Source organism: Polypterus senegalus, chromosome 8 (genome assembly GCF_016835505.1).
Source record: "Polypterus senegalus isolate Bchr_013 chromosome 8, ASM1683550v1, whole genome shotgun sequence".
NCBI classification, from domain to species: Eukaryota; Metazoa; Chordata; class Cladistia; order Polypteriformes; family Polypteridae; genus Polypterus; species Polypterus senegalus.
This window is the reverse complement of record NC_053161.1, coordinates 73,986,939-74,013,300: the sequence shown is the minus strand read 5'-3', so window position 1 is coordinate 74,013,300 and position 26,362 is coordinate 73,986,939. Positions and strand designations below refer to the sequence as shown.

The 26,362-nt window shown below is 39.2% G+C and overlaps 1 protein-coding gene across 1 annotated transcript in view; it reads left to right on the top strand.

Moving 5' to 3' along the window:
• The window catches only part of dhtkd1 (dehydrogenase E1 and transketolase domain containing 1), a 98,143-nt gene that overhangs the window by 2,352 nt on the left and 69,429 nt on the right, over nt 1-26,362 (top strand). The window lies entirely within an intron of this gene.

The following is a 26,362-nucleotide window of genomic DNA, read 5'->3' as shown; positions in this document are numbered from 1 at the left end:
GATCTTCTGTTGAAGTGCCTTTCATTATATCTCTTCTCTGTGTACCTACTTTAACCTGAAAGCAAGATTTTACACATTGTTTGTAATGTAATAAACTTAACTGCAATCCTTTCAATTAGGCTTGCATACCAGGAAGCTAAACATCACACAATTGTGAAGTGAGCTGCGCTGCAACATTAGTCAGACACAATTTAACATCACATAATAATTATGTATTAATTGAATGAAAGTTTATTCTGTTATGGTGCCTTTTTTGCAACATGTGTACAGTAAATTCACCAGATACATTAGGAAAATCAACAATTGTTACAAATTGCGTTTTGATGTCTGGTTGCTCATTCTGACGGTAAAGATTTTTCATGTATCTGGGTAGCACCTTAAGTATACCTTACCATACAGATGACATGATGTGTCTCACTGATTACTGCAAGCTTCCTGACTGGTTAGCTTGTTCATACAAAAAAGACAAATAACCTATTGTTGTTAAAACTTTTAACCGAACAGGAATCGCATGATTTCTGTGTGATGGTCTTTGTAACGTAGTCTCCCATTTAACACACAACTCCAACAAGGCAGCTATAGGAAGTCTTTGCTTATAAGCCAGTCATCATCATATCATCATAAGCCAACACATCATCACAATCCCTGAAAATTTGCTTGTCATTAGCGATATCTTAACAAAGAGCCGTTGCTCCTATTGCCCATTTTGTACAACTTACAGCACAACTTTTTTGTAAACAAAATAGATAGGCTTCACACTAAGGCAATTACTATTAGTCCTGGGTTCAAATATATATACATGGGATGGGTAAAAGTAGGTTTAAAGTTGTGAGTACATGAGGCCGGCAATTTGAGCACTTACAAGATCATACCTAAGTGTGCTGTGCCATTGTGACATTCTTTTTAGTTAATAAAGCTATTAAGTTAATAACGCTTTTGTGATAATCATAACCTGCATGCCTTTTTCCATACAAACAACTGTAAACCTTTTTCCCACTCTGTATACATAAACACATGTGGGTGTATATCCATCCATTATCCAACCCACTATATCCTAACTACAGGGTCACGGGGGTCTGCTGGAGTCAATCCCAGCCTTCACAGGGCGCAAGGTAGGAAACAAACCCCGGACAGGGCGCCAGCCCACCGCAGGGCACACACACGTGGCTGTATATACCATATATATATATAAATATACACACACATACAGTGTTCTCCCCAGAATTTTTTTTCAGCCGGGTGGCATGAAAAAGTAGCCGGGTGGGGCAGGATGGGGAAATTTGGTGGTAGGGAAACTATTATTAATTATTTTCCAATGCTCAATATGACTTCCTTTTTTAAGGTTTGACACTTCTGCCAGAATATTTTTATTAAATTTAAGAAGTATCCAATTCAGGATCCTGCAACCCTAACAAAAATTTTAAATAACAATTGTTATTTAAAGAGGCAAAAGTATTGTTGCTGTCAGGAAGAAAAGTGAAAACAATGAAAAAATGTATGGGAAACCAAATGAAGAAAAAAATTAAAAAATATTCTTCAAAGCCAACTTGCATATGCAGAAGGTGTCTTCAGTTAAATATTTATTCTTCTTTTCTTCCTAGAGGCCCAGTTGTCTGCAGCTTTCCCATAATCAAAGTTTCCAGGATCTGGGCCCTCCAAGGAGATCAGCATGAGATTATTTAGCGTGCTTTGATTCATGCGATTTCTCAAACATGTCTTGATCCTTTTAAGGGCAGAAAACCCCCTTTCACATTCAGCTGTGCTCACTGGGATCATTAGCCCAATATGAGCTAGTCTGGCTAAATTTGGAAATGACTCTTTGAGCTCTGATGTCGTTGCCATTTTTAGTAAAATTTGTTTTGGACTGAAGTCTTTGTATGGTTGACTCCTGATCATTTTTGACGCAACTGTCTATTCTTGCCTGCTACTTTCATATTTTAAAATTGGAGGGTTACCATTTTTGGAGTAATAATTGAAAAGAATTTCAGCAGACATGCGTGAATCGTGAGTTTCTGCATTGAAAACCTTTGAAAAGCTGGAAATAATTGGCATGTCAGGGAATCTTGCATCTAGGTGCTTGACAACTGTCTCTAGGTATTTATCATATATTGCAGTTTTGAATGACATTACATCACTCTGTGTATAAACAATGTGGAGATATGACCATTCTTCTGCCAGACAATGATGAAGGCTTTGAAAATATCTCCCAGGAGTGTCTTTCAACTCCATAATGGACAATTTTGTGGCAAGCAAAATTGGCTTAATTTCGGTAAGATTGACATCTTGCCTTTGCCAAGCCTTAGATAAGTTGGACAACAAAGGTAATACGTCTGAAAGCAGCATCAGATAGGAAACAAAATTGTACGTTTTAATACATCTGCTTAATCCTTCAGCTGTGATGTCATTTCATTCGGTGGCCTCTCTTTCCAGCGCAGCTATGACACTCATCATACACTGTCACAGTGACTATAATACAAAGTCATGAGACAGCCATCTAGTGTCACTGACCATTTTCAGCTTAATCTGGGGAATGTTCAGAATATTTTGAATTTTCATTAAACCAACCATCCTAACTGAAGAGTTTTGGAAAAAATAGAACAGCTGCCTTAAGATGTCATTCAGTTTTGTTAAATAAGGTACAGCAGCTGCTGCCTGGGAACTTGCAAGGTCCAATCGGTGGTTTACACAATGGCAGTTGACCAAGAGTCCAGATGTTTTATCTTTAAGCAGTTGTGCCACACCTTTCTGTTTCCCAATCATAACAGCCGCTCCATCTGACCCTAGTCCAAAAAGATTAGCAGTTTTCAAGCCTAGAGTGCCCATAGTCTCACTCAGTGTGTTGGTTATAGTCTACGCTTTGCTATCAATCATATTGCAGGTTGATACAAAACTAATTCTGACCTCTTTAGTGACCTGGCAAAGATATTTAATGTAAATAATGAATTGTTTTACAACTGAGATGTCTGTGGTTTCATCACACAGACTACTGAAAAATTTTTCAGCAGGTATATTTTTCAGTATGTTAGATTTTATTTCTAATGCTAAGACATCCAGCAGCTCTTGCATTATTCTTTAGGAGGTGTAATGTGCATTTCCAACAGCTTTTTAAACAACGTTGTATGTGGCAACTCATTTTTTGCCAACCAATACATGAATCTTAAAGCTCCCTCAAAGGCAGCTCTCTGTAAGTTTTTTAACACAGATACAGATTTTTCAATTTGACCAATTCCAGTTTGCTCTACTACACGCTTTCCTAAAAGGTCAGCAGAAGACTCAATGTGCGTTTTACTTTTTTCATGGTCCAGCAAGCTTTCTTTTCTAATTCTTGTGCATGGCATGTTTACCCAAGGTAACTCCCTCCTTGGGGGATATTTATTTGAATATTTCATGCACAATGAGCACCACATACCATTTTCTTTGACCATTAGCCAATCAAAATATTTAAACCATTGTTTGTTTATGCAGGATAAGCAGTGCTTAGATTTATCGATTGGCAGAGTGTGTACTGAAGACATTTCCCCAGAAGAACCAGCTTCTGCAATGTCTTTGTCTGAAATTGCCATATGAGGAGTTGACGCTACACTTTCATTAGTTTGTGGCATTTCTTTTCTGAAATAACTGAGCAGTGTTGTTTTCTGAAAACTTTTATGCTCATGTTGGTAAAATGTTTGGAAAAAATTAAAAGTATCTATGAATAAGACTTTTGAGTGGGAAAGTGAGAGCTTGTTGGATATTCAGTGCTCTACGGCAGGGCAAGATATGAACAAAAAGGAATGGCAAATGGGTCACTTAAACAAAACTACGGAAGCGTATTAGGTCCACAGTGAAGAAAATAAACTGTATGTCGAGAATAAAGTTGACTTTATTCTCGACATTTCCACTTTAATCTCATAGTTAATTTTGTTATTAAAGTAGAATGTCGTAAACTAAACTTCATCTTAAAATCAATGTTTAATTTACTAGATTTTCTCAAACCCCGTCATAAGGTAATGTAGTACATTAAATGCTGTGTTAAGTGTATCCCGACCGAGTTGTTAATTACTACGCGCGTCTTAAACGCACTTCCTCTTGCACTGAGGAGGCACTGGGAGGGATCACCACACAGAATGCATTCACTTGATGATATTCCTGCTCTCTGAACATTTCCAATGCTATTATAAATACATGATATCATTTTCATGATGAAATGCATTAAAGCATGTATTAAACATGCACGATAGCGTGGCGGTAGTGCTGCTCCCTTGCAATAAGGGGTCCCCAGGTGTACGTTCAGTTTAGAGAACTTTATGGCAGGTGTGACGAGGCTCCAAAAAACTGAATGTATTAATGGGTATCGCACAGGTTTAACTTAAATATTGTGTAAATGTTGGGTTCGTGATCTGGTGGTCGGAAACATGAACACAGGATTAAATGGATGTTCTTCTGAGCGGGCTTTCTTTATTGCATGCATGCTATCTCTATCTGATGTACCAAAACCCCAATTCCTATCCTTCTTTATTCTGTCCCCACATAACCAATCAATCATTAGATCTGCATCTGTCATCTGACAATGTATTGTCACCTTCCGGTCCTATTAGACGTCCCAGCCGGGTTAGAACCCAAGCCATCTGTGACACTATATATATATATATATATATTGTCACGCTTGGGTCACAGATTTGCACAGAGACACACAGAAGGTCGTAGAAAAAAAGAAGGATTTTTATTCAGACACCCCAAACACATGAGCTTAAACGTGCTCCATGACAAGTCAGATATAACAGTTCCGCTAGGAGCAGAGAGAGATAAAAGCAAACAATCAATTCCCAAACTGACAGGCTGTGCAAGGCTTATAAGTTGGTGGAGTACCGCGAGGCTTGTATTACGCGTTATAGTGCAAGGATAAGGAGCAATGTGTAGTCAGTGTTTCAGGGTTTGTGGTTTTCCCAGGGGCGTCTGTCTCTATTTGGGGTGCGATCAGCCCTCCAGCTCACAATATATATATATATATACACTGCTCACAAAAATTAAAGGAACACTTTAAAGAAACACATTAGATACATCAGATCTCAATATGAAGTTGGATATCTATACAAATAACGACAGGGCAATGTCTTAGGAACAAAAGGATGCCAAGTCTTTTAATGGAAATAAAAATTTTCTGCCTACAGAGGGCTCAATTGTGTAGACACCATAAAATCAGAGTGAAATGAAGATGTGGCAGGCTAGTCCATTTTTTCAAAAACTTAATTTCTGCTACTCAAAATGCTTTTCAGTATCTTGTGTGGCCCCCACAAGCTTGTATGCATGCTTGACAACGTCGGGGCATGCTCCTAATGAGACGACGGATGGTGTCTTGTGGCATTTCCTCCCAGATCTGTATGAGGGCATCCCTGAGCTGTTGTACAGTCTGAGGAGCAACCTGGCGGCGCCTAATGGACCGAAACATAATGTCCCACAGATGTTCTATTGGGTTTAAGTCAGGGGATCGTGAAGGCCATTCAATTGTTTAAATTCCTTCATCCTCCAGGTACTGCCTGCATACTCTTGCCACATGAAGCCGGGCATTGTCGTGCATTAGGAGGAAACCAGGACCTACTGCACCAGCGTAGGGTCTGACAATGGGTTCAAGGATTTCATCTCGATACCTTATGGCAGTCAGAGCACGCAGTAGATGTCTGTGCTTCCCTCAATGGATATGCCTCCCCAGACCATCACTGACCCACCACCAAACCTGTCATGTTGAACGACGTTGCAGGCAGCATATCGTTCTCCTTGTCTTCTCCAGACTCTTTCACGTCTATCACAGCTGCTCAGGGTGAACCTGCTCTCATCTGTAAAAAGTACAGGGCCAGTGGCGGACTTGCCAATTCTGGTGTTCTTGAGCAAATGCCAGTCGAGCTCCACGGTGCTGGGCAGTGAGCACAGGGCCCACTACAGGACATCGGGCCCTCAGGCCATCTTCATGAAGTCTGTTCCTGATTGTTTGGGTAGAGACATTCACACCAGTGGCCCTCTGGAGGTCATTCTGTTCTGCTTCAATTTTTGTGAGCAGTATATATATATATATATATATATATATATATAAAATACAGGTGCTGGTCATAAAATTAGAATATCATGACAAAGTTGATTTATTTCAGTAATTCCATTCAAAAAGTGAAACGTATATTAGATTCATTCATTATTCATTACACACAGACTGATGTATTTCAAATGTTTATTTCTTTTAATTTTGATGATTATAACTGACAACTAATGAAAGTCCCAAATTCAGTATCGCCTCTAGTGCTGACAACCGAGGTTCGATTCCCAAGAGGGGGTGCAGTGAGTGTGTACGCCTGATCAGCCCAGAATTAGGGCGAAACACGTGTCGCGTACTCTTTGCATTATTTGACAGTAAAACTATTTCTATATATATATATATATATATAGTCACAAAACAAGACAAAGACAGATAAAGGTTTGGGGCAGCCACTCGTATAATTTGGTATCCTGGCTGCAAAAGTCGTTTTTTAAAGCAACTAGCACTGATGCATACAATGGAGTCCAAAACCAGACTGCGGGAGAAGGGAAAAGGGTAGGCTTTTAAAGGGGAAGACAGGAAGTTAGGTCATAAGGATCGGGCACGTGTTCATTATTCATTGGATCAGGCCCGGATGTGACATCAGGGTGGCCGGAGCTGGTAAGGTCTGTTTCCATTGGTTCGGTCCCAGAAGTGATGTCAAGAGAGCCAGGTGGAGCCTCCCGGCTTTGGTCTACAGGGAAGTGAGAAAGAGAGTTAGTGCACTCTGCCACATCCCGGCATACCTCAGAACTGCCTTCACTCGAGCCCTTTAGCTGCCTCCCATGTGCGTGCGTGTGACTATATATATATATATATATATATATATATATACACTAGTAGAATACCAGCATAGGAGAAGTAGTGTGTTAAAGAAGTTATGAAAAAGAAAAGGAAACACACAAACACACATACACATATATATACATCATATATATACAAATATATACATATATACACATATATATACAAATCTACATATATACTGTATATACACATATATATATATACAAATCTACATATATATATTAGGAGTGGGACTCGATTAAAAAAATTAATCCAATTAATTAGAGGCTGTGTAAGAATTAATCTTGATTAATCGTATGTAATCGCACACGTAAATTTGCCCCAAATCGCAAATGTTTTTTTTTAATTTAAAAGGGTTGTAGTGGGCGACAGAATCAAATAATAGACATGGACATGAATATTGTAAACTCAAGCTGTTTTAATTTCTGAAAAAAATTCTTTTAAACTGCATTTGAATTCAAAACAGAAACAAAAATATCATCCCTGGTTAAAATTGGGCAGACTTAAAAATAAAGTGGTAGTTTAAGTACTTTAAGTACATTTTCAGAATGATATTGTATTTCAACATAAAGTGCAGTTTTTCTTCTTAAAAAAATAAGTCAGAAACATAAAAGGTAATTTGACCAACTTAATCTTTAAACTCTGAGTAACCTCAGCCAAATTATTTTGTACATTAGGCTAAAACAGTGTGATCATTGAACATTTTGTAATTAGATGTAATTAGAATTACTAACGGTCACGGAAGTCCAATGATCCCCAGTAAGAGCCACAAAGTCCGCTTTCTGTAATGCATCTAATTTTGCTTGGTTTTCAGTGTGCACAAAACCATGCTTTTATCAAGGCTTCGCTCGGGTAGTCTTTTGAAATGAAATTTTCCTCCGATCAGTCGTAGGAACGCGCTTTATTCCGACTCTAACATTTTTGTAGCTGTGATGTGTACATCAGTGTAATCGATGTACCAGGAAATCATGCATTGACAAAAGTTCCCCTTTGCTTGTAATTGAAAGTGTGATTAAATGCGTTATTTTTTTAATGTGTTATGGAGTACATGCTTCGAAGCTTCTCAGCTGTGCTTTTGCTAAGAAAAGGAAACATTTTAAAAATAACGTAACATGATTCTGCGTTAACCGCATATTTTTTCATACGTCCCAAACCAAGGAGATGCGAGGGTAAAATGAATCGGGAAGCGCGCGTACATACTCAGTGCTTCCCCTCTCGGGAATCTAACCTCAGATGTCGCCGCTAGTGGCGAAGCCTTTACAATTGCGCCACGGCATGTGGCTTGTCTATTTGAGAGTATGTAGATCGGGGTATATATATATATTTGCAGCGGAGAAGTAGTGTTTTAAAGAAGTTATGAAAAAGAAAAGGGAACATTTTAAAAATAACGTAACATGATTGTCAATATACAGTAATTGTTTTGTGAGTGTTATTGAGTGTTGCTGTCATCAAGGATTTGATTATCATTATTTCTTTCAATCAGGGTCGTATTTGTACGATGTGGTGTGTTCAAGTTACATTCCGTGTTTGTCAATCGTTGTAAAGATAAGAGGTTTCATTCATCGATTCGTTTCTTACTGCATCAATAAACAGCTCGTCTTCCTCTTTATCTGAGATGTGACACACTGCATGCACAAGTTTTTTTTACACTGTCTTCCTTTAGCGGGACATTGACTTTTTCCACCGTGTGCTTTGTTTCCGCAGTAGCTGCACTTATGAATATGCTTGTATGTATCAGACGCTTCATATTTTTTTGCTGCCTTCTCAATTGTGTAATTTGGTTTTTGTTCAGCACTCTTTGGAACTGTTGCTTTTTGTCTGTGCACTGCGGCAGTTCATGTGAGCCGCTTGGTGTTCTTGCATCGAAGGTTCCCAGCTGTGCTGGTGCCATCTCATGTGATGTCCACGGCTGTATGTAATGTTAGCTAAGACCCGGCAATTAAAAGTTTTGCCAAACACCACCCTGATCATCTCATCTTCCTCTGCATAAGCACAGTCCTTCACCCGTGAATATTTAGCGGCAGTGTTGCTATTGGATTGCCGCTGACGGACGGCCTTATATGGGCAGGCACTAAATTACAAACGCCAGCGGCAGCCTGTCAATGAACTTAATTTAAACTTTAGGTTTACACCGTGCTTTGTTTCCGAAGTAGCAGCACTCATGAATATGGTTGTATATGTCAGTTGCTCGCTTCTTATTGTTTCGCTGCCTCAATTATATAATGCATGTTTTCTTCAGCGCTTTTTTGAGCTCTTCCTGGTTTTCTACGTACTGTGTTGATAATCAGTTCACGTGATTACGTGGGAGGCGTGATGATGTCACATAAAACTCCGCCTCCCACGGCCATCCAGCTTAACTCCATTACAGTATATGGAGAAAAATAGCTTCCAGTTATAACCATTACGCGTAGAATCTCGAAATGAAACCTGCTCAACCTTTGTAAGTAAGCTGTAAGGAATTAGCCTGGCAAATTTCTGCCTTCTACCTACACGGGAGGTTGGAGAAATAGTGATGAGTCAGTGAGTGAGTCAGTCAGTGAGTGAGTGAGGGCTTTGCCTTTTATTAGTATAGATATAATATATAGTGTTCAAAAGAATTAAAGGAACACTTTTTAATCAGAGTACAGTAATCCCTCCTCGATCGCGGGGGTTGCGTTCCAGAACCCCCCGCAATAGACGAAAATACGCGAAGTAGAAACCATATGTTTGTGTAGTTATTTTTTATATATTTTAAGCCCTTATAAACTCTCCCACACTGTTAACATTATTAGAGCCCTCTTGACATGAAATAACACCCTTTAGTCAAAAGTTTGAACTGTCCTCCATGACAAGACAGAGATGACAGTTCTTTCTCACAATTAAAAGAATGCAAATAGATCTTCTTCTCTTCAGGAGCAGAGAATTTCAGAGGGAGAGAGAGAGAGCGCAAAGAAAAGCAAACAATCAAAAAATCAATACTTGTGCTTTTAAGTTTGCCGCGGCATTTTTAGAGGAGCGTTAGTATCTTCTAAGCAAACAGCCTCTGTGCAAACAGCCCCTCTGCTCACATCTCCTCCGTCAGGCACAAAGAACGTCAGAGAGAGAGAGCGAGATTAAAGCAACAATCAAAAAATCAATACGTGTGCTTTTGTGCTTTTAAATAGGCCAAGCACCGCAATAAAGCGGCATTTTTTTAGAGGAGCGTCAGTATCTTTTAAGCAAACAGCACCTCTGCTCAAGCCCCTCCGTCAGGCGCAGAGAATGTCAGAGAGGGTGAGAGAGAGGCAGAGACAAGCAAACAATCAAGCTCCGCACGGGATGCATATCTTATAGCATTGAGGAGTTTTAGTTAATATGTAATACATGCTCTGATTGGGTAGCTTCTAAGCCATCCGCCAATAGCGTCCCTTGTATGAAATCAACAGGGCAAACAAACTGAGAAAGCGTGTAGCATAAATTAAAAGACCCACTGTCTGCAGAAATCCGCGAACCAGCGAAAAATCCGTGATATATATTTAGATGTGCTTACATTTAAAATCTGCGATAGAGTGAAACCGCGAAAGTCGAAGCGCGATATAGCGAGGGATTACTGTATAGCATAAAGTCAATGAAACTTATGGGATATTAATCTGGTCAGTTAAGTAGCAGAGGGGGTTGTTAATCAGTTTCAGCTGCTGTGGTGTTAATGAAATTAACAACAGATGCACTAGAGGGGCAACAATGAGATGTCCCCCAAAACAGGAATGGTTTAACAGGTGGAGGCCACTGACATTTTTCCCTCCTCATCTTTTCTGACTGTTTCTTCACTAGTTTTACATTTGGCTACAGTCAGTGTCACTACTGGTAGCATGAGGCGATACCTGGACCCTACAGAGGTTGCACAGGTAGTCCAACTTATCCAGGATGGCACATCAATACGTGTCATTGCCAGAAGGTTTGCTGTGTCTCCCTGCACAGTCTCAAGGGCATGGAGGAGATTCTAGGAGACAAGCAGTTACTCTAGGAGAGCTGGAGAGGGCCATAGAAGGTCCATAACCCATCAGCAGGACCAGTATCTGCTCCTTTGGGCAAGGAGGAACAGGATGAGCACTGCCAGAGCCCCACAAAATGACCTCCAGCAGGCCACTGGTGTGAATGTCTCTGACCAAACAACCAGAAAGACTTCATGAGGGTGACCCAAGGGCCCCATGTCCTCTAATGGGCCCTGAGCTCACTGCCCAGCAGCATGCAGCTCGATTGGCATTCGCCATAGAATACCAGAATTGGCAGATGCACCACTGGTGCCCTGTGCTTTACAGATGAGAGCAGGTTCACCCTGAGCACGTGACAGAAGTGAAAGGGTCTGGAGAAGCCATGGAGAACATTATGCTGCCTGTAACATCATTCAGCATGAGCAGTTTGGTGGTGGGTTAATGATTGTCTGGGGAGGCATATCCATGGAGGGTCACACAGACCGCTACAGGCTTGACAAAGGCACCTTGGCTGCCATTAGGTATCAGGATGAAATCCTTGGACCCATTGTCAGACCCTATGCTGGTACAGTAGCTCCTGGTGCATGACAATTCCTGGCCTCATATGGTGAGAGTATGCAGGCAGTTCCTGGAGGATGAAGGAATTGATACCATTGACTGGCCACCACACTTTCCTGACCTAAATCCAATAGAACACCTCCTGGACATTATGTTTTGGTCCATCCAATGCCACCAGGTTGCACCTCAGACTGTCCAGGAGCTCAGTGATGCCCTGGTCCAGATCTGGGAGGAGATCCCCCACAACACCATCTGTCATCTCATTAGAAGCATGCACCGATGTTGTCAGGCATGTATACAAGAACACAGGGGCCATACAAAGTGCTGCATACAATTTTGAGTTGCTGCAATTAAATTTTGGCAAAATGGACTAGCCTGCCACATAATTTTTTCACTCTGATTTTTTGGGCGTCTTTGAATTCAGGGCTCTGTAGGTTGATCATTTTCATTTCCATCAAACGATGTGGCATCCTTTCGTTCCTAACACATTACCCAGTCTATATCAGTATAGATATCCAGGAGGATTTCTTTTTCCCATTGAGATCTGATGTGTTTTCAAAGTGTTCCTTTAATTTTTTTGAGCAGTTTATACACTCTGCAAAAAAAGCAACGTCCCTTTTTCAGGACTGTGTATTTCAACAATAATGTTTTTAAAAATCCAAATAACTTTACAGATCTTCATTGTAAAGGGTTTAAACAATGTTTTCCATGCATGTTCAATTAACCATAATCAATTAATTAACATGCACCTGTGGAATGGTCGTTAAGACCTTAACAGCTTACAGAAAGTAGGCATTTAAGGTCACAGTTCTAAAAACGCAGGACACTAAAGAGACTTGTCTACCGCCTGTGAAAAACACCCAAAGAAAGATGCCCAGGGTCCCTGCTCATCTGCGTGAACGTGCATTAGGCATGCTGCAGGGAGGCATGAGGACTGCTGATGTGGCTAGGGCAATAAATTGCCATGTCCGCACTGTGAGACGCCTAAGACAACGCTACAGGGAGACAGGAAGGACAGCTGATCATCCTCGCAGTGGAAGACCACGTGTAACAACACCTGCACAGGATCGGTACATCCGAATATCACACCTGCATGACAGGTACAGGATGGCCACAACAACTGCCCGAGTCACACCAGAAACACACAATCCCTCCATCAGTGCTCAGACTATCCGCAATAGGCTGAGAGAGGCTGGACTGAGGGCTTGTAGGCCTGTTGTAAGGCAGGTCCTTACCAGACATCACTAGCAACAACGCCGCCTATGGGCACAAACCCACCTTCGCTGGACCAGACAGGAGTGGCAAAAAGTGCTCTTCACTGATGAGTCACAGTTTTGTCTCACCAGGGGTGATGGACGGATTCGTGTTTATTGTTGAAGGAATTGAGCATGTCTGGGACCTGTTGGATCACAGGGTGAGGGCTAGGGCCATTCCCCCCAGAAATGTCCAGGAACTTGCAGGTGCCTTGGTGGAAGAGTGGGGTAACATCTCACAGCAAGAACTGACAAATCTGGTCCAGTCCATGAGGAGGAGATGCACTGCAGTACTTCAAGCAGCTGGTGGCCACACCAGATACTGACTGGTACTTTTGATTTTGAGCCTCCGTTCATTCAGGGACACATTGTGAAACATTTTTAGTTTATGTCTTATGGTGTTGACTCTTTTAGTGATCATACAAATATTTACACATTAAGTTTACTGAAAGTAAAAACAGTTGAAAGTCAGAGGACGTTTCTTTTTTTGCTTAGTATATATATAAAATGTGTATATGTATTTGTGTATTTATTGTCACGCATTCGCGAGTAGGAGGCCGTGGATGGACCTTAAAACACATCGAAAGACGTTCGCCGGCAGGGAGTGGCTGGGTACTAACCTTTTTCCTTTCTTTTCCAAAACTTAAGACGCTCCGCCATAGGACCTTTCCCGTAGTACGTCCACTTCCGCCCTTCCTCCGCCATCTTCCCTGACGTCAGCAGTCCCGTCATCCCTCACGCCTCCTTCCCAGCATTCCTCCACTTCCAGCTCCTCCTTTATAAAATGGCTGCCGACGCCTAGTATGGCGTCGTGCAGATGAATGTGTTTTGTTTTTCTATTTGACCGGATTTGTTTTTCGAATTGTGGATTGCAGACAATATACGGGGCCGGAAAACCCCAAACCTTTTTGCTGCCTCATTTTGAGTCTTTTACATTGGCGTAGTCGGCAGGATTATTGTCCAAAAGAGATGACTGAAGGACAGGACTTAAACACAGTACTCCAGGGGATGAATGCCCAGATTCGCCAGATTCCCAGGAGGGACCGTGCTCCTCTCGTCCCTATTCCACTTATAGACATTCCCTTTGACAGATTAGGGGTCGAGCTAGTAGGACCCCTCGAACCCTCAAACCGTGGCTACAAGTACATATTGGTCATGGTTGATTATGCCACCCGATACCCAGAGGCGGTTCCCCTGCGCTCCGCTAACACAAAAAATATCGCACGGGAATTAGTCAACGTATTTTCAAGAGTGGGTATCCCCAAAGAAGTCCTCACGGACCAAGGTACTCCCTTCACCTCGGGTACGTTCAGGGAGGTTGCCAAATTACTCCGGATAAAGCACCTAAAGACGTCTGTCTACCACCCTCAAACAGACGGGCTGGTAGAACGTTTTAACCAGACGCTTAAACAGATGCTTCGCAAGGTATTCAGCGCCGATGGCAGGAATTGGGACCAGCTCCTACCGCTCGTGCTTTTTGCCTACTGGGAGGTGCCCCAGGCCTCTAAGGGTTTCTCCCCCTTTGAATTATTGTATGGGCGACAACCCCGGGGACTTTTAGACATACTAAAAGAGGGCTGGAAGGCAGAGGCCCCTCCCTCCTCCAATATACTGGAGTATGTCGCGCAACTGCGCGACAGGCTCGCTAAAATCAGGCATATCCTAAAAGACCCTGTGACTTGTGCGCAGGCCCGGTGTTACAACCGCAACTCCGTTCCCCGGGAGTTCCGCCCGGGGGATCGAGTGATGGTGCTCGCTCCCACCTCCCACTCTAAGCTGCTTGCTCATTGTCATGAGCCATACGAGGTTAAGGAAAGAAAGGGGCTCGTCGACTATTTGGTTCTCCAGCCTAATCGTTGACCGAGCGAGAGGATCTACCACGTCAACTTGCTAAAACCTTGGAAGGACAGGGAAGAGTCTCCCGACACCCATACGTCCCTCTCCCTATTCGCCGGCACATCTGCCCTTAACCTTTAGCACCCCTAGCGGACATTGGCAGTACAAGGTCCTCCCATTTGGGCTGCACGGGGCCCCAGCGACCTTTCAACATCTTTCAACCTTTCAACATCTGGTGGATAGAGTGCTGAAGCCCCACCAGTCCTATAGTGCCGCCTACCTGGATATGTGGATATGCATATATGTGAATGTATGTGTGTATATATATATATATGTATATATGTATGTGTGTATATATGTGTATATATATATATATATATATATATATATATGTGTGTGTGGGTACAGTAATCCCTCCTCGATTGCGGGGGTTGCGTTCCAGACCCCCCCGCGATAGGTGAAAATCCGCGAAGTAGAAACCATATGTTTGTATGGTTATTTTTATATATTTTAAGCCCTTATAAACTCTCCCACACTGTTAACATTATTAGAGCCCTCTAGACATGAAATAAAACCTTTAGTCAAAAGTTTAAACTGTGCTCCATGACAAGACTGAGATGGCAGTTCTTTCTCACAATTAAAAGAATGCAAACATATCTTCTCTTCAAAGGAGCACCGTCAGGAGCAGAGAATGTCAGAGAGAGCTAAGAAAAGCAAACAATCAAAAAATCAATACGTGCTTTTAAGTATGCAGAAGCACTGCGATAAAGCTGCATTTTGTAGAGGAGCGTCCATATCTTCTAGGCAAACAGCCTCTGTGCAAACAGCCCCTCTGCTCACACCCCCTCCATCAGGCAGAGAGAGTGAGAGAGAGAGGTAGAGAGAAGCAAACAATCAAGCACCACGCGGGAAGCACATTGTATATCATTGAGGAGTTTTATTTAATATGTAATACATGCTCTGATTAGGTAGCTTCTAAGCCATCCGCCAATAGCGTCCCTTGTATGAAATCAACTGAGCAAACAAACTGAGGAAGCATGTACCATAAATTAAAAGATCCATTGTCCACAGAAAGCCGCGAACCAGCGAAAAATCCGTGATATATATTTAGATGTGCTTACATTTAAAATCCGCGATAGAGTGAAGCCGCTGAAGTCGGCCTTGATATAGCGAGGATTACTGTATATATATATATGTATGTATGTTTGTGTGTGTATATATATATATATATATATATATATATATATATATATACAGTAATCCCTCCTCGATCAAGGGTTGCTTCAGACCCCCGCGATAGGTGAAAATCCAAGTAGAAACCATATGTTTGTATGATTATTTTATATATTTTAAGCCCTTAGAAACTCTCCCACACTGTTTATAAATATTCTCCGCACAGTTATACAGTAAACCCTTGTTTATCGCGTTAATCCGCTCCAGACAGATAAATGAATTTCCACGAAGTAGGATTCTTTATTTATAAATCTAATCTTTTCGTAGTTAGAGCATAGAAAACCTGTTTACGACCTTCTAAATACGTTTTTTAACATTATTAGAGCCCTCTAGACATGAAATAACACCCTTTAGTCAAAAGTTTAAACTGTGCTCCATGACAAGACAGAGATGACAGTTCTTTCTCACAATTAAAAGAATGCAAACATATCTTCCTCTTCAAAGTGCGCGTAAGGAGCGGAGAATGTCAGAGAGAGAGTAAAGTAAACAATGAAAAATCAATAGGGCTGTTGCGCTTTTAAGTATGCAAGCACCGCGATAAAGCAGCGGCAATGAAGGAATCAATGCAAAGGTAGCCTTTCAGCATTTTTTACAGGAGCGTCCCTATCTTCTAAGCAAACAGCCTCTGTGCAAAAAGCCCCTCTGCTCACATCCCCTCCATCAAGCGCAGAGAACGTCAGAGAGAGAGAGAGAGAGAGAGAGAGCGAGATTAAAGCAAACAATCAAAAAATCAATAAGTGTGCTTTTGGGCGCACCTCGATAAAGCGGCAATTCTTAGAGGAGCGCCTGTATCCACTAGGCAAACAGCTTCTGTGCAAACAGCACCTCTGCTCACACCCCTCCGTCAGGCAGAGAATGTCAGAGAGGGTGAGATAGAGGCAGAGACAAGCAAACATTCGAGCAAAGCGCAGGAGGCATATCTTATAGCATTGAGGAGTTTTAGTTAATATGTAATACGTGCTCTGATTGGGTAGCTTTTAAGCCATCCGCCAATAGCGTCCCTTGTATAAAATCAACTGGGCAAACAAACTGAGGAAGCATGTACCATAAATTAAAAGACCCATTGTCCGCAGAAATCCGCGAATCAGCAAAAATCCATAATATACATTTACATATGCTTACATATAAAATCCAGCGATAGAGCAAAACCTGAAAGTCAAAGCGATACAGCAAGGGATCACTGTATATATATATATATATATTTGTATATGTGTGTGTGTGTGTATATATATATATATATATATATATATATATATATATATATATATATATATATATATATATACATACAGTATATATATATATATATACAGTATATATGTAACAGGTAGAACTTACGCGTTGAGGGATCAGGAGGTCCAGCCAAATATCGTTTTTGTTGTGCTGAGATATAACCCTCCTCCTGCATTCCATTCAACAACTTAATCAATTTAGAGTGTATTTTATCACGGTTAGATTTTTTAACAGGCCTGTAATGCAAACGATTAGACAATTATATATATAATTGGAACTACAGTATATATATATATATATATATAACTATATATATATAACTATATATATAGTTCCTGACAAAAGTCTTGTCGCTTCTCTATTTTGTAGAAACTCCTACTATTAACCTGACTTTTAATTAATCAACTGGTGTTAGAAATAGCTCATATGAAAAGCTAAAGCCCTCCCAAATGATGTTTAATGCACTGAAATAAATTAGTTTCACTGAAAAAAGATTTATCATTTAATCAAGACAGAAAGGTCAAATTTGGGCAAGACAAAAGTTTTGTCGCCTATACAGAAAATTAACAACTTTACTGCAAATCCAAAAATATGTCAGCAAATTAAGTAGTGGTGCTGTGAGATCCAAATGTAATATCTTGTATGACTTCCATGAGCTTGAAGGACAGCATCCATACGGTTTGGCAAGGATTCATACAATTTATTGATGAAGTCATCAGGAATAGCAAAGAAAACAGTGGAAAATGGGCTGGCCTTGGATTTTCGAGCCAACAAACGGTCCTCTCGGGCAGTTGTCTTGTGGGGTCTTCCTGACCTGGGCTTGTCAAAAACGTTTCCAGTCTCTTCAAATCTTTTTTTTATCCTCTGAACTTGACGGTGTTTGCCACATCAGCAGTGGATTTGGTCTTCAGCCTCTTGATAATCAACAATTTAGTCTCAGGGTGAATATTAGGCATGTTTGCAGAGGTCTAGTTGCAGTTGATGTGAAGGTCTAGTGTACTGGGGTTCTTTTTATATATACCTGAGACCTAATTGATCCATTATTAGTCACAGGTGAAGCTCATATGACAAGGCGACAACACTTATGTCTTGCCAAAAATTGACTCAATGGGCTTTACCAAGCTGTGAAAATTAGAATACTTTTTGTCATTTTCGTTTTGCACTGAAACATTATTACAAAAGCTGATGGGATTAAAATGACCCATTTCTTGTAACAAAATCTTGATTAGAAATATATTTTGGCGGCACCTCAGGTCAATTTGTACACAAGCGACAAGACTTTTGTCAGGGACTGTATATTTGTGTATATATATATATATATATATATATATATATATATATATATATATTTGTATATTTATATATATATATATATTTGTATATGTACTGTATATATATATATTTGTATATGTATATATATTTTTTTGTATATGTATATATATATGTATATATATGTTATGAGGGGCCGTTCAGGAAAAAAAGATTGGTTTGTAAATATATACATTGGTTCAGATATATACAGTAATCCCTCGCTATATCTCGCTTCGACTTTCGCGGCTTCACTCTATCGCGGATTTTAAATGTAAGCATATCTAAATATATATCACGGATTTTTCGCTGGTTCGCGGATTTCTGCGGACAATGGGTCTTTTAATTTATGGTACATGCTTCCTCAGTTTGTTTGCCCAGTTGATTTCATACAAGGGACGCTATTGGCAGATGGCTTAGAAGCTACCCAATTAGAGCATGTATTACATATTAACTAAAACTCCTCAATGCTATAAGATATGCTTGATTATTCTTTTGACTGCTTGATTGTTTGCTTGTCTCTGCCTCTCTCTCACCCTCTCTGACATTCTCTGCCTGACGGAGGGGGTGTGAGCAGAGGTGCTGTTTGCACAGAGGCTGTTTGCTTAAAAGATACTGACGCTCCTCTAAAAAGTGCCGCTTTATTGCGGTGCTCGCATATTTAAAAGCACAAAAGCACACGTATTGATTTTTTGATTGTTGCTTTAATCTCGCTCTCTCTCTCTCTGACGTTCTCTGTGCCTGAGGGAGGAGATGTGAGCAGAGGGGCTGTTTGCACAGAGACTGTTTGCTTAGAAGATACTGACGCTCCTCTGAAAAATGTCGCTTTATTGCGGTGCTTCGGCAAACTTAAAAGGACACGTATTGATTTTTTGATTGTTTGCTTTTCTTTGCGATCGCTTGTGCTCTTTCTTAAATTCTCGTCTCCTGATGCAGACACTCCTTTGAAGAAAAGATATATTTGCATTCTTTTAATTGTGAGAAAGAACTGTCATCTCTGTCTTGTCATGGAGCACAGTTTAAACTTTTGACTAAAGGGTGTTATTTCATGTCTAGAGGGCTCTAATAATGTTAACAGTGTGGGAGAGTTTATAAGGGCTTAAGATATATAAAAATAACTACACAAACATATGGTTTCTGCTTCACGGATTTTCATCTATCGCGGGGGGTTCTGGAACGTAACCCCTGCGATCGAGGAGGGATTACTGTATATCAGTTCAGATACATTGGTTTGAATATATACATTGGTTTTAATACATCCGTTCAGATATATATTTCAGTTCAGATATATACATTGGTTGAGATATATACATCGGTTTGAATGCATCCGGTCAGATATATACATTGGTTTAGATACATTGGTTGAGATATATATAAATTGGTTTGCATAGATCCGTTCTGATATATATACATTGGTTGAGATACATCCGTTCAGATATATACATTCGGTTGAATACATCCTCACTCGCTCCCTCTTTTCCCACCCATGACAGATTCTTCTCAAAAGCTGAGTTACCAGGAAGCATTGACAGCAACCGCAGTACCTCCCATTTTTTCACCTCAACAGATGCTGGTTTATCATTGACCGAAAGCTGCCCAGTGATTTCTGTTATTCCGTATTGGCAGCATTTCATTAAAGGGCGATCTGTTTCACCAAGGAACTTAGTAGCCCTGTTTGCTGAAAGAATGTTATGGAGGAAAACACTGGAATAGCGCGGTTTCTTCTGAATGTTTATCAGTGATCAGGGACCAGAATTATCAGAATATTCCTGCTTCACAAATAACTGATGTCGGTTTTTATTGTAAAACTGAGAAAACCACACACACGCGCGTACACAACACAAATACTCAAACTCACAAATCGTGGGTCGCACACACTACTGATTAAGTGTATCTGTCACGGACAATCATTTTTTTTCCACCCAATAAAGCTGTAGTTCGTCAAAGTTAGAAAGGAGCGCGTTGATTTCTATTATTCCTTATTGGCAGCATTTAATTTAAAGATGATTCACGTCAACAAGGCTTAAAGAGTCTCTTATTTTGACAGAACGATCTTTTTTTAAGGCTTAAGCATTTTTGATTGACTTACAAAAGACAATAGTTATTACTTACCCTCTTTGCTTCAAATTGGCTTTTTAAAAACATTTTTGATATAAGTTGTTTATGGCAGGATAAAATAAAAAAAGTAGTACTCAAAATTATAATGCGCGTATCTAACAGTAAGAGGTGGTGGTAGGAGTAAGATTGCTGACTCGCAGTTAAATGATCACTGGTTTGTGTCCGGGGGGCTTCATTTCTGTTATTTTATTTATTTTTACAAATTGCTTTGAGTAGTAAGAAAGGCGCTATAAAGAGTAAGGAATTCATAACATTATTATAATTATTATTACTATTATTATTATTATTATTATTATACGTGTGAATGAGTGATCAAATTCAGCCGCTGCGTAGTGGGTTATGAATTGGGACACTATGTGCTCGACAATACCACGAGTTCATTGAAATAATTACACAGCAAGGTGCACACGCAATACAAACATAATGTTTATATTATTGAAGTAAAGGTTCATATAAATTAATTATATACAACTTTTTAACAAGTTGAGAGATGTCAACTGGTTAAAATGCACGAAATTATACATGTATTGCTTTATAGTCCACATATAGTGTTTGTACAGTATATTATTAAAATAATAAAGACATTTAAAAGACAGCTCATTAAAATAAATGTATCAATCCATTGTCATGCTATAAGTGACAGCTTGCTCTTAAACATTTACACAGGTGGTTTTTTCCTGGTAATAAAAAAGGGAAAAAAAATCCACGGGAAAGGTTTTGTTGTTGAACTCAAATTTCACTCAAATTGTGTGCCCTCTGACTGCTGATTACAAAATGAACACCGGAGAGGTAAAAATATGTAAAATTCATTTTAAAAGGTTGTAGGTATAGTTTTCTATATAATCTTCTCCACTATGTGTCTGCATCCTATCCCCTAACAGGGAACACTCATTTCCATGGCTGGAGCAGATCCATTGGCTTGTCTGCTGCTTTCAAAATGAAACCTGGATAACTAATATTATCTGAAATCCATGGTAAAAGATTGATGAAAGTCTTCTACATCACTTTCAAGTCTACTGTGTCCCATTGTCCTCTCCACTCAAAGGGACACTCACTTCTACAGCTGAGCTTTTGCGTCAGAGTTGTGAGCCCCAACTGTTGCTTGCAGAATCAACATTAGACTAAGTGTTATTGGATTGGCTGTTTATTTCATTATATTAATTTATTTATTCATTCAGCCTCTGTTAAAAAATAGAAGCACATTTTCCCTTAGAGGACAAGTAAAGTTCTATCTATCTATCTATCTGAAATATATGAGACTTGAAAAAATTATTATTTGTCAAATGAAGTACCAAATATCCACTGATACACATTTGTAGGACAAGTCAATTAAAGAGTCTGACAAACAGCAACTGAGATATTAAAACATTTTATTGAATCTGTTCTGACAATTATAGTCTTTTAATTAAAATAATGATTATAATTATCAGAAAACGTAGCCATTTTAATGTCAGCATAAAACCAGGCCAGTAACATCTTTGTGAAATAATTTCAGCAGTTTTATAAATTCCAGAATGTACACCGATAGCACTGGCATGAACTTCCTTACAAGTATCCTTTGTCTCCTAAACTCAACAAATAACTTTCATATTCCTCCTGTTTCTCTCTTTTTTGACAATAGTAAAGGTCATCCCCTTGAAAAAATTATATTCACGCAGCAATTAATAATATGGTTATAATGTAAAACACTTCAAACAAACCTGCAAAATGTACATTTTCTTTGTTTAAGTTGACTTCTTCAATGGATCTAACACTTACAACATGGGGCACTACAACACACATACACAAATATCTTTTAGTATTGTTTTAATATAGCCTTGAAAATTGTTAGTATCTGTCCTCTATCCAAACCATCCATTTACAAAAGAGATTTACAGGCTTCGGCCAGAGGACAAAAAATTAATCGGAAATAAATGCCAGTCTAGTGCTTGCCACACTGACACTTGCTCATACTACTACAATTTAAAAGTGCCACCCAACCTGATGCCAACTCTTTCAGATGGGTAGTGAAACCCGGAAAATGAATTAATGGACACAGGAAAAAAGTTAAAAGACTTATTCTGACAATAACCAAGTTGGGGATTGTTCATCTGTGAAGTGGCAGTAAAAATAAAAAAAAAATATTTTAAAAACCTGATTACAAAATATATCAAGAAACCTCAAAAGGTATATAATGATTAATTTATGAAAACTCCATAGAATACTTTCTAATACATGTTTTTCCTTCAACAGTCATGCTAATGTCAGAATTTGTGTGTTTTATCACCTTTGTGCACATATTGAAGCTGTTTTATGGAAAATGCAAGCGCACGAGTAAATAATTGTCAGCGGTTACAATTTAAATGAATATTTGCAGTATATACTGTATCCTGAAATGTCAAATTAGAAATGAGAAGTTATTTTTTACTTAATATACTTTAAACAAACTGATCACAAAATTACCTAATCAGTTTGATATACTTGGTACCCTAGAGTGGCACATATCTTGGAAGAAGTCCTGTCAGGTTTATTTGGATTTTAAAAAACCTAAATAATAATAATAATAATAATATCTTACATTTATATAGCATTTTTCTGGCTACTCACAGCGATTTTCATAGACATACTTAAAAAAGACAGTGTAAGCGCTTGATTTTTTTTAATTAGTGGATGAGTAAGGACATAGTAGACAAAAAAGTGATATAGAAGACTTCCTTCAATCTCTTTAAATAAACTGTGGACAGTTTTGTAATTAAAGTATTAATTTACAAGCAGAGGAGCTGTGGAAATAAGTGTCTCCTCTGCTAGAAGGGATTAAGAGACACACTCGATATGAAAGTGCTATAAAAGACTGTCTGATAGGCTTATTAAAGAAACTGTGCACAATTTTAACTACCTGGTGTTCATTTTGTAATGGACCACTGTTGATGAGGATTGCCACAGGCAGCTCAAAGGTTTACATTTGATGAGTTTTAATCTCCCATGAAAAACGGTGCACAGAACTCCTGTGTGTTTTATAGGATAATTGCACCTGCTGTGAAAATGAGATTCCTCTCCAATGTACAGGGGTGAAAGGGTGGGTGTGAGAGGAAATTTATTTATTTATTTATATTGAACTATATTTCATTCCAATAGTTTTAATGACTCACATGGCGGAGGTGAAATTTGAGTTCAACAACAAAACCTTTTCCGTGGATTTTTTCCCCCTTTTTTATTCCCAGGAAAAACCACCTGTGTAAATGTTTAAGAGCAAGCTGTCACTTATAGCATGACAATGGATTGCTACATTTATTTTAACGAGCTGTCTTTTAAATGTCTTTGTAAAGTGATACTGGGTGTCGAGCAATGTATTATTATTACTGATATTTTACTAAATCTTACTATCCACGTTTCTTTGTTGATTTGAAGAATTTTTTGGTAACAGAACAGTAAACACGCCAAAACGACTGAAAACACAACTGACGACTGGTATTTTTCGATATCATTTTAACAAAGTTTACTGTCCGCCCTCAATCACAGAGCACCCCAGTAAAACGTCAATAGCGTTTAATACACATGCAGCCTTAGAACGCAGACATCAGGACATCGCTGCGCGTGCATGTTTACTAACAGATATGACAGCATTTTGCACGGAGCATGCGTTAAAACAAATTGATTAAGATCAGCGATTTTCAACGGTTCACATGTTTGCCGTAAGATTTTTAAAGCAAACTAATTATAAACTTCTTTGAAGAAATATGACACAAAATACGTATACGACGCAGACTCTATACCATTTTATATGATTTTTATATCATTATTTTAATAATACACTATATGTGAACTATAAAGCAATACATGTATAATTTCGTGCATTTTAACCAGTTGACATCTCTCAACTTGTTAAAAATTTGTATATAATTAATTTATATGAACCTTTACTTCAATAATATACACATTATGTTTGTATTGCGTGTGCACCTTGCTGTGTAATTATTTCAATGAACTCGTGGTATTGTCGAGCACATAGTGTCCCAATTCATACCCCACTACGCAGCGGCTGAATTTGATCACGCATTCACACGTATAATAATAATAATAATAATAATAGTAATAATAATTATAATAATGTTATGAATTCCTTACTCTTTATAGCGCCTTTCTTACTACTTGAAGCAATTTGTAAAAATAAATAAAATAACAGAAAGGAAGCCCCCCGGACACAAACCAGTGATCGTTTAACTGCGAGTCAGCAATCTTACACCACCTATTACTGTTAAATACGCGCATTATAATTTTGAACACCACTTTTTTTATTTTATACTGCCATAAACAAATTATATCAAAAATGTTTTTTAAAAAGCCAATTTGAAGCAAAGAGGGTAAGTAATAACTATTTTCTTTTGTAAGTCAATCAAAAATGCTTAAGCCTTAAAAAGATCGTCCTGTCAAAATAAGAGACTCTTTCACCTTGTTGACGTGAATCATCTTTAAATTAAATGCTGCCAATAAGGAATAATAGAAATCACCGCTGCTTTCTAACTTTGACGAAACTAAAGTTTTATTGGGTGAAAAAAATGATTGTCCGTGACAGATACACTTAATCAGTAGTGTGTGCGACCCACGATTTGTGAGTTTGAGTGTTTGTGTTGTGTACGCGCGTGTATGTGGTTTTCTCAGTTTTACAATAAAAACAGACATCGGTTATTTGTGAAGCAGGAATATTCTGATCATTCTGGTCCCTGATCACTGATAAACATTCAGAAGAAACAGCGCTATTCCAGTGTTTTCCTCCATAACATCCTTTCAGCAAACAGGACTAAGTTCCTTGGTGAAACAGATCGCCCTTTAATGAAATGCTGCCAATATGAAATGCTGCCAATACGGAATAACAGAAATCACCGGGCGGCTTTCGGTCAATGATAAACCAGCGTCTGTTGAGGTGAAAAAATGGGAGGTACTGCGGTTGTGTTCAATGCTTCCTGGTAACTCAGCTTTTGAGAAGAATCTGTTTTATGATGTGAAAAAATAATTGCCCTTGACAGATACACGTAATCAGTAGTACGTGCGACCCACGATTTGTGAGTTTGAGTGTGTGTGAGCGTGTACGTGCTTTTGTGTGGTTTTGTTAGTTTTACTATAAAACAGATAAACATCAGTTATTTGTGAAGCGGGAATATTCTGGTCATTTTGATCCCTGATGAACATTTAAAGAAACAGAGCAACTCCAGTGTTTTCCTCCATAACATCCATTCAGCAAACAGGACTAAGTTCCTTGCTGAAGCAGATCGCCCTTTAATGAAATGCTGCCAATACGGAATAACAGATATCACCTGGCAGCTTTCCACCAATGATAAACCAGCGTCTCATGAGGTGAAAAAATGGAACATACTGTGGTTGCGATTAATGCTTTCTGGTAACTCTGCTTTTGAGAAGAATCTGTCATGGTAGGGACAAGAGGGAGCGAATGAGGCGGGTACAATGAGCCGGGGCGGGACGGAGCGAGGCGAAGAGGCGGGTATCTGTGCGAGTGTTTTAAATAATGACAGGAAAAAAAGTGCTTTGAAATCGAGGACCCCCCCAACCATGAGGGTTTACGAAACAAAACGCGACAGACAGGCATCTGCTACTTGTATAAAATGTGCACAATAATTACAACAGTGCTGAAACAATGATGAAGCGAAAGGGAGCTGCTAAACATGGGTGGCCGCGCTGTGCCTGCCCATAAATCCCAACCAATGTATATATCTGAACGGATCTATCTTAACCAATATATATATCAGAACGGATGTATCTGAACCGATGTATATATCTAAACCAATCTATTTTAACCAATATATATATTTAAACCAATGTATATCAACCAATATATATATATCTCAACCAATGTATATATCTGAACGGATGTATCTCAACCAATGTATATATATATCAGAACGGATCTATGCAAACCAATTTATATATATCTGAACCAATGTATCTAAACCAATGTATATATCTGACCGGATGTATTCAAACCGATGTATATATCTCAACCAATATATCCCAACCAATGTATATATCTG